This window comes from Bombina bombina, chromosome 1, assembly GCF_027579735.1.
Source record: "Bombina bombina isolate aBomBom1 chromosome 1, aBomBom1.pri, whole genome shotgun sequence".
Classification (NCBI taxonomy): Eukaryota; Metazoa; Chordata; class Amphibia; order Anura; family Bombinatoridae; genus Bombina; species Bombina bombina.
In genome coordinates this window covers 1,375,341,881-1,375,354,083 of record NC_069499.1, presented here as the reverse complement: position 1 = coordinate 1,375,354,083, position 12,203 = coordinate 1,375,341,881, and the positions used below count along the sequence as shown (strand labels likewise).

General features: G+C 35.8%; 1 protein-coding gene across 10 annotated transcripts in view; it reads left to right on the top strand.

Annotated features, from left to right (window-relative positions):
- TPM3 (tropomyosin 3) overlaps window positions 1-12,203 on the top strand; it is a 158,683-nt gene that overhangs the window by 69,134 nt on the left and 77,346 nt on the right. The gene's annotated exons all lie outside the window — the stretch shown is intronic.

Sequence of the window (12,203 nt, the reverse complement as noted above, 5' to 3'; positions counted from 1 at the left end):
AAAGTCAGTGAAATGTGACTCCTTAAAATTCTCTGCTTACTTTTTTTTTATTTTACGTTTCAAGTACAATCCTTTGTTCCTTGAAATACAATGTTGCCACTTCAGAATCGCTGTCTCGTAATTGAATAAAAATTATTTAAACCCCTGGATAAAAGCAGATAGCCGAAGGTTTTGTTTGATCTTTGAGGATACAGAAAAAGCTTTGTTATTACAGGTAAGGGGATGAGTTGGTTCAACAGAAGGCCACTTATTCAAAAGCTAAATGTGTGAAGCTATGATTGTCAACTTTTCCTTGACCTAAAAGATGTGTGAAATTTAGAAAGTAATATTTAGAAATCAAGCTCAATATGAGAAGCCAGTACAAATTATAAGACAAGGGCATGGAAATTGCTAAAGCTAGTAAGCCTTTAAGATTTTCTAACACAGGAGACAACGGAAAAGACACATGTTTTAGAGGTACATTAAGTGAAGCGAAAGATGCATGATAATGCATTGTCATGTTTTAGAATCCTTTTTACCTGCTAGAGTGTATGAAAATGTTTACAAGTAGATTGTTTACCCTTATTTCTGCATTTGAAATAACGGATTTAGCCTGTGGTATCCCCATCTAATAATGAAAGTTTCTATACTGGAGTGTAAGCTATTCATAAGCCTATGTAAACATAACCAGCAGAAGACATTACACTCATAGTGGGGTGCAGTATAGTTAAGTAATAAAATGTTAATTTTCCATTGTTCTCTCTAAGTATTGAGCTTTGGTTTACAGACAAATATAAGATAAGGAAGCAAGTGTGTGTACAAAAAGTGATAACATAATGAGATATATTACCTGAAACTCAACCCATTGTAATAGGCTGTGGTTTAAAAGCAGAAAATCATCTAATTCATATACACAAACCTGAAAATATAAATTTTCATACTATTATACTCTGCAGCTGGTGTAACAATTCATTAGAAATACATTAATGGAAAAAAAACAAATTTACAGTTTACTGTCCTTTTTAAACACAGAAGTATGTAGTAGCCTTATAGTAAAATGTATGATTGTGCTAGAGCGTTTTACTATTGTGCTGTTATATCCTTTTAATATAACATTCAATCTTACAGACTCAGTCCATTGGTGCTGAAAGGCAGCATTCTGTCTTATAACTATTTCCATGCTAAACTATTTAATATTCTTAATGCTATTGCAAATAATGATTTTGCTTGTTATAAATAGCAACATTGATAGTCCACCTTTAGAGAACAAACGATTGAGGACATGGAGAGATAAATGCTAGAGCGTTATATAAGTTTGAGATCCAGCCCTCTGGTCAGAGTGGGACGTGTCATTTTTTAAGTATGCAAAATAATTTGTCTTGGAATGTGATTTTACCCAATTAATCATTTTAGATTGGGATTACATTGTGTAGCACTAGCACATCTCTTTTTGATACATTCAACCAGATATGTTTAGTGCTACCTGTAAGAAATTAGTAATTTTAATTTAACAATCTTTTCATACCACAACACCCATATCCTCAATACATTTTACTACACTTACACCCTGTTACACCATGGGATTTAGAGCACTTAAATGGACAGTGTACTGTGATTTTTAAATTTATTTCTTCATTGCCTTTAACCCTTTCATGACAGGGTCAATTTGTCTACTTCAGAACAACGTTCCGATGTAGACAAATTGAAATCCCGCAATCGTGAGATTTCAGTTATGGGGTCGGGGGCGTCCTTATGAAGCTAGGCACGCCCACCAGACTGTGATCCCATCCAGGAAGCGCCATTGGATTCAGGATAGCCAAAGGCTAGGACATTCTATTCCATTCTAACGGCGCTAAAGCCCAGCGCGGTTAGGACGGAATAGAACGCCATAACAGCATTAAAAGATAAATATGTTCCCAGTAATACATTTCTCTGCTCAAGTGTGTTGTTTACAATAGCGCACTTACCTTTATTTTATTTGAAATTGCTGCTTTTGCCTGTTGTATCTTCACCTATACTGAAAATGTCATCCCTTAAATCCTGGTTATAGAAAAGCTATATAAACAAGGTTATTTAATAAAATGCTTCCAATGATCATTTTCCGTTGTTTCTCTCTTTATGTATTGGTCTCACTGTATAAAGAATGGTCAGAAAAGGAGTTTGTATAAATATAAAGAGATAAGATGAGGTCTTATCTCCCATCAAGCTCAGTACACTGCATTGGGTTATATTATAAATTAGCAGAGACAGCTATTTCATATGTTAAAGTGTACCAAAAGGAGCAATTTCCCATACTGTTTAACACCTAAATGACAGTAAAAAAAAACCTGTATGTTGCCTGTCCCAAGGGGCTTCCATGGCTGTAATAAGCTTAGTATGAAAAACAGCAAAAGGTAGCCACATAGCATATAAAAAACCCTTTATTTCTTTAACATAGGGTTTCAAAGACAACATATTTCCAGGACATGCAGAAAGACCCGTGCTATTGCACCCCACAAAGCGCAACAGACGATATACATGGTGTCATCTTTTGTTAAAGGGACAGTATATACCAATTTTCATATAACTGCATGTAATAGACACGACTTTAAAAAATATGCACAGATACTGATATAAAAATCCAGTATAAAACCATTTAAAAACTTACTTAGAAGCTTCCAATTTAGCTCTGTTTAAAATGTTACTGGAACACCCACTGCAAGTGGGGGAAAAAAGCAGATACTCCCCCTTACTTTGAATATGAAAAGACCCTTTACACAAACACAAGCAAGCTGGAGTAGGTATACATCGGTATTCTCCTAAAACTTTAGGGCTTGATTAGGAGTCTAAAAAATGAGAGCAATGTTATTTAATAAGCAAAACTATCCATTTTTATAACAAAAACCTGTATGGGCTATATAAACGTATCATCTACAAAACATTTATGCAAATACAAATCTAGTATATAATGTCCCTTTAAGGGGTTAACCTCTGCAGCTGATATAACAAGTCATTGTTAACGCATAAAGTGGTAATCAGTTTTACAGTATACTGCCCATTTAAGAAGACCCATTTCCCCAAAGACATGCAAAATACTCAGATTTTATTAGTTTTGCTTTCAAGTAACATTACAGTGGCTTTCTTGTAATTTTGTTTATAGAGCCCTGAGTGAATATTGGCATTTACCAGAGCATTTTACTACCAACCTACACACTAAAGTGGACAAAACCCATTATTTTATGTATATTACACACTTCTCTGCAGGCCTACCAAAGCTGTAATTTAAATAGGTAAATGGTTATGATGATCCCACTTTTTTAAATAGCCATATAATGTTCCATATTTGAGGCAGCTGGAATTATATTTAACATAATCAATAAACTTTAGCTTGTTTAAATAAATCTGATGGTTGAATAATTGTGTAATACCCTATGGTACGTTTTTCCCACACACAAAAAAATAATTTTTAAACATGGATATCAATTTTTACTCCTATTTTCTGAGTATTGGTAAAATATGTTGCTATTATATATATATATATATATATATATATATATATATATATATATATATATATATATATATATATATATATATATATATATATATATATATATATATATATATATTCATCTATCTGTATAGAGAGAATTTTTTTTTTTTTTTAAAGCTAGCTTAGAATGATAGCCTTGCTTTCTTTTGTAGGGTACAACTGCACATAATACTTTATAAGGACATGTGTCAAAGTAAGTGATAATATTTGGGTTTATGCCCAGCCGTTACTCTTTTAAATGCCTGGGACCTTGTAGTTTACTTGGGCTTTATCCTTTTAGCGATTTAAACATTTTGTTCCACTTTTATTTTTTATGGAAATGAGAGAAAAAAAAGCTTGTAATCAGAGGTGCTTATTAAGACATCTGTTTTTCACAAGGTGTTTTTAAGAGGCAAATTGGATCAGTTGTACCTAAATGCAGAGATTAAGACATGGTTAGCTAAAAATAACCTTACAGTATTCAGTGAAATAAACAAGATTAGGGCGAACATCATTCTCAAATCCACTACTGAGTGTGGTGGTCATAAAAATTACAAACTTTAAATTCTTATTAAAAAAATTATTTTGTAAGGGTACGTTGGATGGAGAAGATCTACCTATTCAAGTAATGTATGCATAATCATGGGCAGCTTTTTTAAAATATACATTTTAACCTCTTAACGACCGCAACATATCCTGTACGTCGCCGAACGTTAAGGGATTGTCTGGTTATAATAGGGGCAAGACCGCCCTTTTAGACTCTCCCTCCTGAAGATTTGTTAAAAGGCTGCGCTATTGAAAGTATCAACCCCATACAGGATACGTCGCTGGTAATTAAGAGCTTGATGCAAAAGTAACACTGTCCATTGTAAGAGCATATTTCTCCACTACTCACTGTGGAACTGTTAGACGTCTTTGTGTGGTGTAGGTGCTAAACACATAGGTAAAAGTAAGTATTGCCGTTTGTGAGTTGAATACAGTGATTAACAGTGTCGGGCAACTGCCGCTGGTAGCTAGTTCCTGCTTAGAACTCTCTATGTTGGGGTTGAACACAGTTCCAGGGTGAGCAGCACAAACGTTTTATGTTGAAATTAGATGATGTATGTTTTCTACTGTAAAATAAGGATATCGGTGTACTTTTTTTGTTTGGTTATAGGTGAGCAGGATCATTTCGTTCTCATGATGAAATTTGTCGGACAGATCATTTATTTGCATCCCAGATAGTGATGGATAATTTCCTTGCATATACATTTTCTCTAAATTAAGAATGAAGGGAGTTCACATTTTGTATTATTAAAAGGGCCATGATATTGAATAAATTAAATGCTCTAATTTGTGTTTGCTAGTGATATGCTCTAAGAAATTGTATCGTCTTCTCTCCTTTTTTTTTTTTTTTTTATCGCCCTGTAAAGGGAAATTTATACTCGGGTTTCTTTCATGATTCAGATAGAACATACAATTTTAAAACAAGTGTCCAAATTTACTTACATTGTGAAATGGGCTTCATTCTGTTGGTATTCTTTAAGGAGCAGCAATACATTACTGGGAGGTAGCTGAGAATCTGAGCCAGTGACAGGAGGCATATGTGAAGCCACCAATCAGCCGCTTACTTCTAGCAGTTATTGCTGCTCCTGAGCCTACCTACACAAGCTTTTCAACAAAGGATACCAAGTGAATGAAGCAAATTAGATAATAGAAATTGGAAAGTTGTTTAATATTGCTTGCTGTATCTGAAAAGTTTTTAATTTTCATTGCCGCTTTTTAAATACAGCAAAACAATTCACAAAATGCGTGGAAACGAGATTGACACAAATTTGTTTCCCTGTCTCCAGTCTCTCACGACATCCATTTGCACATTACGCAGTAATATACATATATGAGCTTTTGAACAAATAAAATTGAATACAATTTTTTTTTTTTAAATGTGCAAGTTTTATTCTGAATCTGAATAGAGAGATTTTTATTTTTACTTAAATTCCATTTCCCTTTAGTGACTGACATAGAAAGCTTCAAAGGTAAATGGTATGAAGCTGCGTCATGTCAGTCCTATTAAGTGTGATTACAGTAATACAATGTATCCAGGACATGAACTTTAATAATGCCAAATGCTCTTGTGATTTCGTTAAATCTAGCGAGTGATTGTTTAACTCCTTCATGCCTGGATGGCAAGTGCTTGTAAACAATTGCTGGAAAAATGCGATAGTCATGCAATCATGTGATTCCATGGTCGGGATCGGATCATGGGAGACTGCCTAGGCTACTAGGCACCCCCCCCAATTCCATTTTTCATTACCTAAAAGTAGGAGGCTACAGTACACCATATAAGGTAGGACGCTCCATTCCATACTAACGGCGTAAAAACCCAGCACTGTAAGGACAACATGGAATTTCCTTATGGTGTGTAGGAACAGTCTAGTCAAAATTAAATTTGTGATTCAGATAGGACATGCATTTTAAACAACTTAACAATTTCCTTTTATCAAATTTGCTTTGCTCTTTGTTTAAAACGAAACTTAGGTAGGCTCATATGCTAATTTCTAAGCTGTTGTACTGCCTCTTAAAGGGACAGTAAAGTCAAAACTAAACTATCATGATTCAGATAGGGCATGCAATTTTAAACAACTTTCCAATTTACTTTTATCATCAAATTTGCATTGTTCTCTTTAGGGCTGCAACAACTAATCGGTAAGTTTGATCATAAAAATAGCTGTCAACAAATCTCATTATCAATTAGGTGGTCAGCGATTAGTTGGTCAGTTGCACAGTACCAGCTGCTTTAATCTGATGATCTACTGCAACTAAGATTGTGCAAAAAAAATGAATTTATTTTTTTAATCGTTTTTCTATCCGATTAATCGGACAATAATCATCCGATTAATCGGATAGAAAAAATAATAAATGAAAATGTTTGCACAATACCATGTGCAGGAGTTCATCGGATTAAAGCAGCTGGTGCTGTGCAATTAACCAACTAATCGCTGACCACCTAATTGATAATGAGATTCTTTAGTGAAAAAGGGTGTGTGTACAAGCGCTAAGGTAATCCCCAAGCTGTATCCAAACAGAGATCCTAACCAACCTCCAAAAAATATGCACAAGTAGTAAGAAGTGAATACAGCGCCAACAAGAGGCCAAGGGATAAATATACTCACAGAGAGATAAAAGAAGATTATTTAATGAACCATGTTAAAAAGCATCAGTAATAAAAGACTATATATAAAAAATGTAAAAAGCACATATAAATAAAATTACAAATACAGGAATATCTTACAGAAGCGGCTCAAAGGGCCAAAGCTGATAATTACAATAAAAACAGAGGTAATAACAGGTGATCAGTGTGAGTGGTACACCAGAATAAGAGTGTATACTAATAAAACAGAATTAGCCTAAGTGCAACTGTAGCAAGTGCATCAAGCAAAAAACTAATAAACAATAATACAAACAATAGTGTTCAAAATTAGTGTTACAAAAATAGTGTTCCAAAAAATAGAAAAATGCACTGCAGTGCAAAAAAAGGGGGGTAGCAAAATAATTGTATAGATACAATCAAGTAGTGAGTGAGTGCAAATGGATATAAAAATGCTAGCTACTTAATCCAGTGAGGTTAAGATATAATTAAATAAAATACACAATATGCAATAACATAAAAAATATAATACACAATATGCAATAACATAAAAAATAAAATATAAAATATAATCCAAAAAAGTGTTCAAAAAGTTGATCAACAAATGTTAGTGAAGAACAAAAATAAGTCAATCAAAACTAAAAAATGGAAAAAAAGGGTGATGAAAAGCAAGGTGAAAGTGAGGAAATTGATTCCTTCCAATGTTAGTTACTTTAACAGATCCAAATTCCTGAGTGTGGTTGCTGAAGTAGCTGATTGGATCCTAGCACCTGTCAGCTGCTCCTATGGTATCCTAAAAAGTGTCCCTGTAAAAAAAAAAAAAAAAAAAAATTCACAACATAGTGTATCCAATATGAGAATGAAGTAAAGATTAAAGTAATGCTTACCAATATGTCAACGCGTTTCTGCCCTCAAAAAAGGGCCTTTCTCAAGACTAGCAAGACTAGTCTTGAGAAAGGCCCTTTTTTGAGGGCAGAAACGCGTTGACATATTGGTAAGCATTACTTTAATCTTTACTTCATTCTCATATTGGATACACTATGTTGTGAATTTCTTTTTTTTTTACAGGGACACTTTTTAGGATACCATAGGAGCAGCTGACAGGTGCTAGGATCCAATCAGCTACTTCAGCAACCACACTCAGGAATTTGGATCTGTTAAAGTAACTAACATTGGAAGGAATCAATTTCCTCACTTTCACCTTGCTTTTCATCACCCTTTTTTTCCATTTTTTAGTTTTGATTGACTTATTTTTGTTCTTCACTAACATTTGTTGATCAACTTTTTGAACACTTTTTTGGATTATATTTTATTTTTTATGTTATTGCATATTGTGTATTATATTTTTTATGTTATTGCATATTGTGTATTTTATTTAATTATATCTTAACCTCACTGGATTAAGTAGCTAGCATTTTTATATCCATTTGCACCCACTCACTATTTGATTGTATCTATACAATTATTTTGCTACCCCCCTTTTTTTGCACTGCAGTGCATTTTTCTATTTTTTGGAACACTATTTTTGTAACACTAATTTTGAACACTATTGTTTGTATTATTGTTTATTAGTTTTTTGCTTGATGCACTTGCTACAGTTGCACTTAGGCTAATTCTGTTTTATCAGTATACACTCTTATTCTGGTGTACCACTCACACTGATCACCTGTTATTACCTCTGTTTTTATTGTAATTATCAGCTTTGGCCCTTTGAGCCGCTTCTGTAAGATATTCCTGTATTTGTAATTTTATTTATATGTGCTTTTTACATTTTTTATATATAGTCTTTTATTACTGATGCTTTTTAACATGGTTCATTAAATAATCTTCTTTTATCTCTCTGTGAGTATATTTATCCCTTGGCCTCTTGTTGGCGCTGTATTCACTTCTTACTAATAATGAGATTCTTTGACAACTATTTTTATGATCAATCTTGCCGATTAGTTGTTGCAGCCCTAGTTCTCTTGGTGGTATTTTTGAAAAGCTAAACATAGCTAGGCTCAAACTGATTTCTAAACAGTTGAAAACCGCCTCCTAGCTCAGAGAATTTTGAAAGTTTTTCACAGTTAAACTGTGCTAGTTCACATGTGTCATATAGATAACATTGTGCTCACTCCCGTGAAGTTATTTAGGAGTCTTCACTGATTGACTACACTGCTTGTCTGTCAAAGGCACTTAGATAAGGAGGCTGTCTGCAAAGGCTTAGATACAAGGTAATCGCAGAGGTAAAAAGCATATTAATATAACTGTGCTGGTTATGCCAAAACGGGGAATGGGTAATAAAGGGATTATCTATCTTTTTAAATAAGAACATTTTTGGTGTAGACTGTCCCTTTAACTCAGGGCATTTTGACAGTTTTTCACAGTTTAGCTTGTTTGTGTGTGTGTTACATAGATAATGTGCTCACTCCCATAGTTATTTGAGTCGGTGCTGATTGGCTAAAATGCAAGTCTGTCAAAAGACCTGAGATAAGGGGGCAGTCTGCAGAGGCTTAGAAAACAAGGTAATAACAGAAGTAAAAAATGTATTTAATATATCAGTGTTGGTTATGCAAAACTTGGGAATTGGTAGTAAAGGGATTATCAATGTTTTTAAACTGTAACAAATCTGGAGTAGACTCTCTTTAAAGGGATAGTCTACACCAGAATTTGTATTGTTTAAAAAGATAAATAATCCCTTTTACTCGTTTTGCATAACCAAGTTGTATTAATACTTTTTACCTCTGTGATTACCTTGTATCTAAGTCTCTACAGAAGTTTATTGAGTTTGTCTCTAAATGGATAGAAAGCAGTGTTCTCCACACAAAACTTTGCATTATGAAGTAGCTGAGTTGGGGCAGTGTAATATTTTCAAATTTTATATCAATTTCTGCTTTCCAGGGCACGCATTAATTGTATCATTTAACATGAATTTATTTAAAGATAATTTGTACAATAACACTTAAACGTTTTTAATATTAGCTAATTTTAGCTTAATGGCTAAACCCAAAACGTTTGTTCTCCACATTCAATACTCTTCTCCGCCCTCCCCCACCTCCCAATACAACTTCTCTGTCAGCTCAAGACTTTGCCAACCACTTCAATAACAAAATCAACTCCATCAGAAATGAAATCAGCTCTCAACATAATTCCATTCTCTCACCCCCTCAAACCAGAACCCACATAACCTTAAACTTGGCTCATTCTCCCCTGTTACCGAGGAAGAAGTTTTGGCACTTATACTGCGCTCTCACTACCTGTCCCTTTGACCCTATCCCCTCACAGCTACTCCCCTCCCTCTCTGCCACCCTTACCCATATACTCACACACACTTTCAACCTCTCCTTCAGCACCGGTATATTTCCCCTCATCGCTGAAACATGCACTGGTCACACCTATCCTCAAAAAAACCTTCCCTTGATCCTACCTCCCCATCCAACTACCGCCCTATTTCCCTCCTCCCTCTTGCATCAAAGCTTCTCGAAAAACTAGCTGCTTGCACGCCTATCCCATTTCCTTACAATAAACTCCCTCCTTGACCCATTGCAACCTGGATTTCGTCCCCATCACTCCACAGAAACAGCAATTGTTAAGGTTACCAACGACCTAATTACAGCAAAATCAAAAGGCCACTTCTCTCTGCTTATTCTCCTTGATCTGTCAGCGGCCTTTGACACTGTTGACCACCCTCTCTTGCTCCAAACCCTCCAATCCTTCGGCATATGTGACACAGCCCTCTCGTGGCTCTCTTCCTACCTGTCAAACCGTACCTTTAGTGTAGACTTCTCTGGGGCCTCCTCTGCCCTGTCACCACTTTCTGTCGGAGTACCGCAAGGCTCTGTCCTCGGTCCCCTTCTCTTCTCAATCTACACGTCATCACTAGGTTCCCTAATAAAGTCCCACGGTTTACAATATCATTTGTATGCCGATGACGCCCAAATCTACTTCTCTGCACCAGACCTTTCTCCTTCACTAACTATCTCACATCTCCAACTGGATGTCCTCTCACTACCTCAAGCTACATCTCTCCAAAACTGAGCTCCTTATTTTCCCCCCTTCTTCAAAACTCTCCACCCCAATCTCTCTATAACTGTCGACAGCTCCATCATTACCCCTACCCCGCATGCCCAATGTCTCGGGGTCACATTTGACTCAGATCTTTCTTTCACTCCTCACATTCAGTCTTTGGCTAAAGCCTGCCGCTTCCACCTTAAAAACATCTCTAAAATTAGACACTTCCTTACACAAGACACAACTAAGATTTTAATCCACTCTCTCATCCTCTCCCGCCTCGATTACTGCAACTCTGTCCTCTCTGGTCTCACCACCTACCGCCTAGCTCCTTTACAATCCTTAAAGGGACATTAAACACTAAATACATGCTAGATAGAATTATGCATTCAAAGAAAAGATTAGTCCATGACTAACATGTAGATTTATTTTTTTAAAGTTTCATTAGTTGTTTAAAAAGTGACAAAATAAGTGTAAAGTTTTAGTGTCTATAAAACACTGGGAGCTGCCATGTTGTAACTTGTGTTACCTTCTCTGCTGTGGCCAATTAGGGACCGTTATAAATAGGTCACTAGAGTGTGCAGCCAATGGTTATGCTGGATTTAAGTGTTCTGCACTTCCATTTCTAACAGGAACCGAAAAGCTCACAATTTCAGAATGGAATTACAGGCAAAGAGGACAAAATAAATAATGAAAGTATATTGCAGAGTTGTTTTATATATACAATTTATCATTTTATATTACCATCTCAAAGTGTTTAATGTCCCTTTAATGAATGCCTCTGCCAGACTCATCTTCCTTACATGTCGCTCTTCATCTGCTGCACCTCTCTGCCAATCTCTTCACTGGCTTTCTCTTGCCTCTAGTATCAAGCACAAAATTCTCACTCTGACATACAAAGTCCTCAACTGCACTGCTCCCCCCTACATCTCAGACCTTGTCTCCAGATACTCTCCTCCTCTCGTCACCTCATCATACTCCCGTTTACAGGACTTCTCCAGACTGGCTCCCATCTTGTGGAACTCTCTGCCTCGCTCCACAAGACACTCTTCTAGTTTTAAAAACTTCAAGTGCTCCCTAAAGACTCTACTGTTCAGGGATGCATACAACCTACGCTAACCTTTCTTTATACCAGTTCCTCTCCTCCATCCCCCCTAGCATGTAAGCTTAAGAGTCCAGCTGTTTGTTGATCACCTTCTCAAGAGCTGACTACAACAGTGCAGCTCTTGGCAGGGCCCTCTTCCCATTTGATCCCTATAACTGTTTTTTTTTTGTACTCTGCCTCTGTTAATAGCGCTGCGGAATCTCTTGGCGCTCTACAAATAACCGATAATAATAATAATGGCTAAAACTTTAGCTGAGTGTTGCATCTGCTAAAAAGGTCCTGGAGAGAACACTGGAAATGTCAATTTAAAAGTGCATGGATGCATTTCTATTTTAAATAGAAGCATGTTTGCATTATATTTCCATTAGCAAAAGTGCTTCTAGTAAGTTATTACTGATTTTCAGCAGCAATCATGCATATGCTGTAAGAGGCAGTGCAGCAGTATTCAAAAACGACTTCTCAGGGAGTCCGCAGTGGCTTATGACACATTA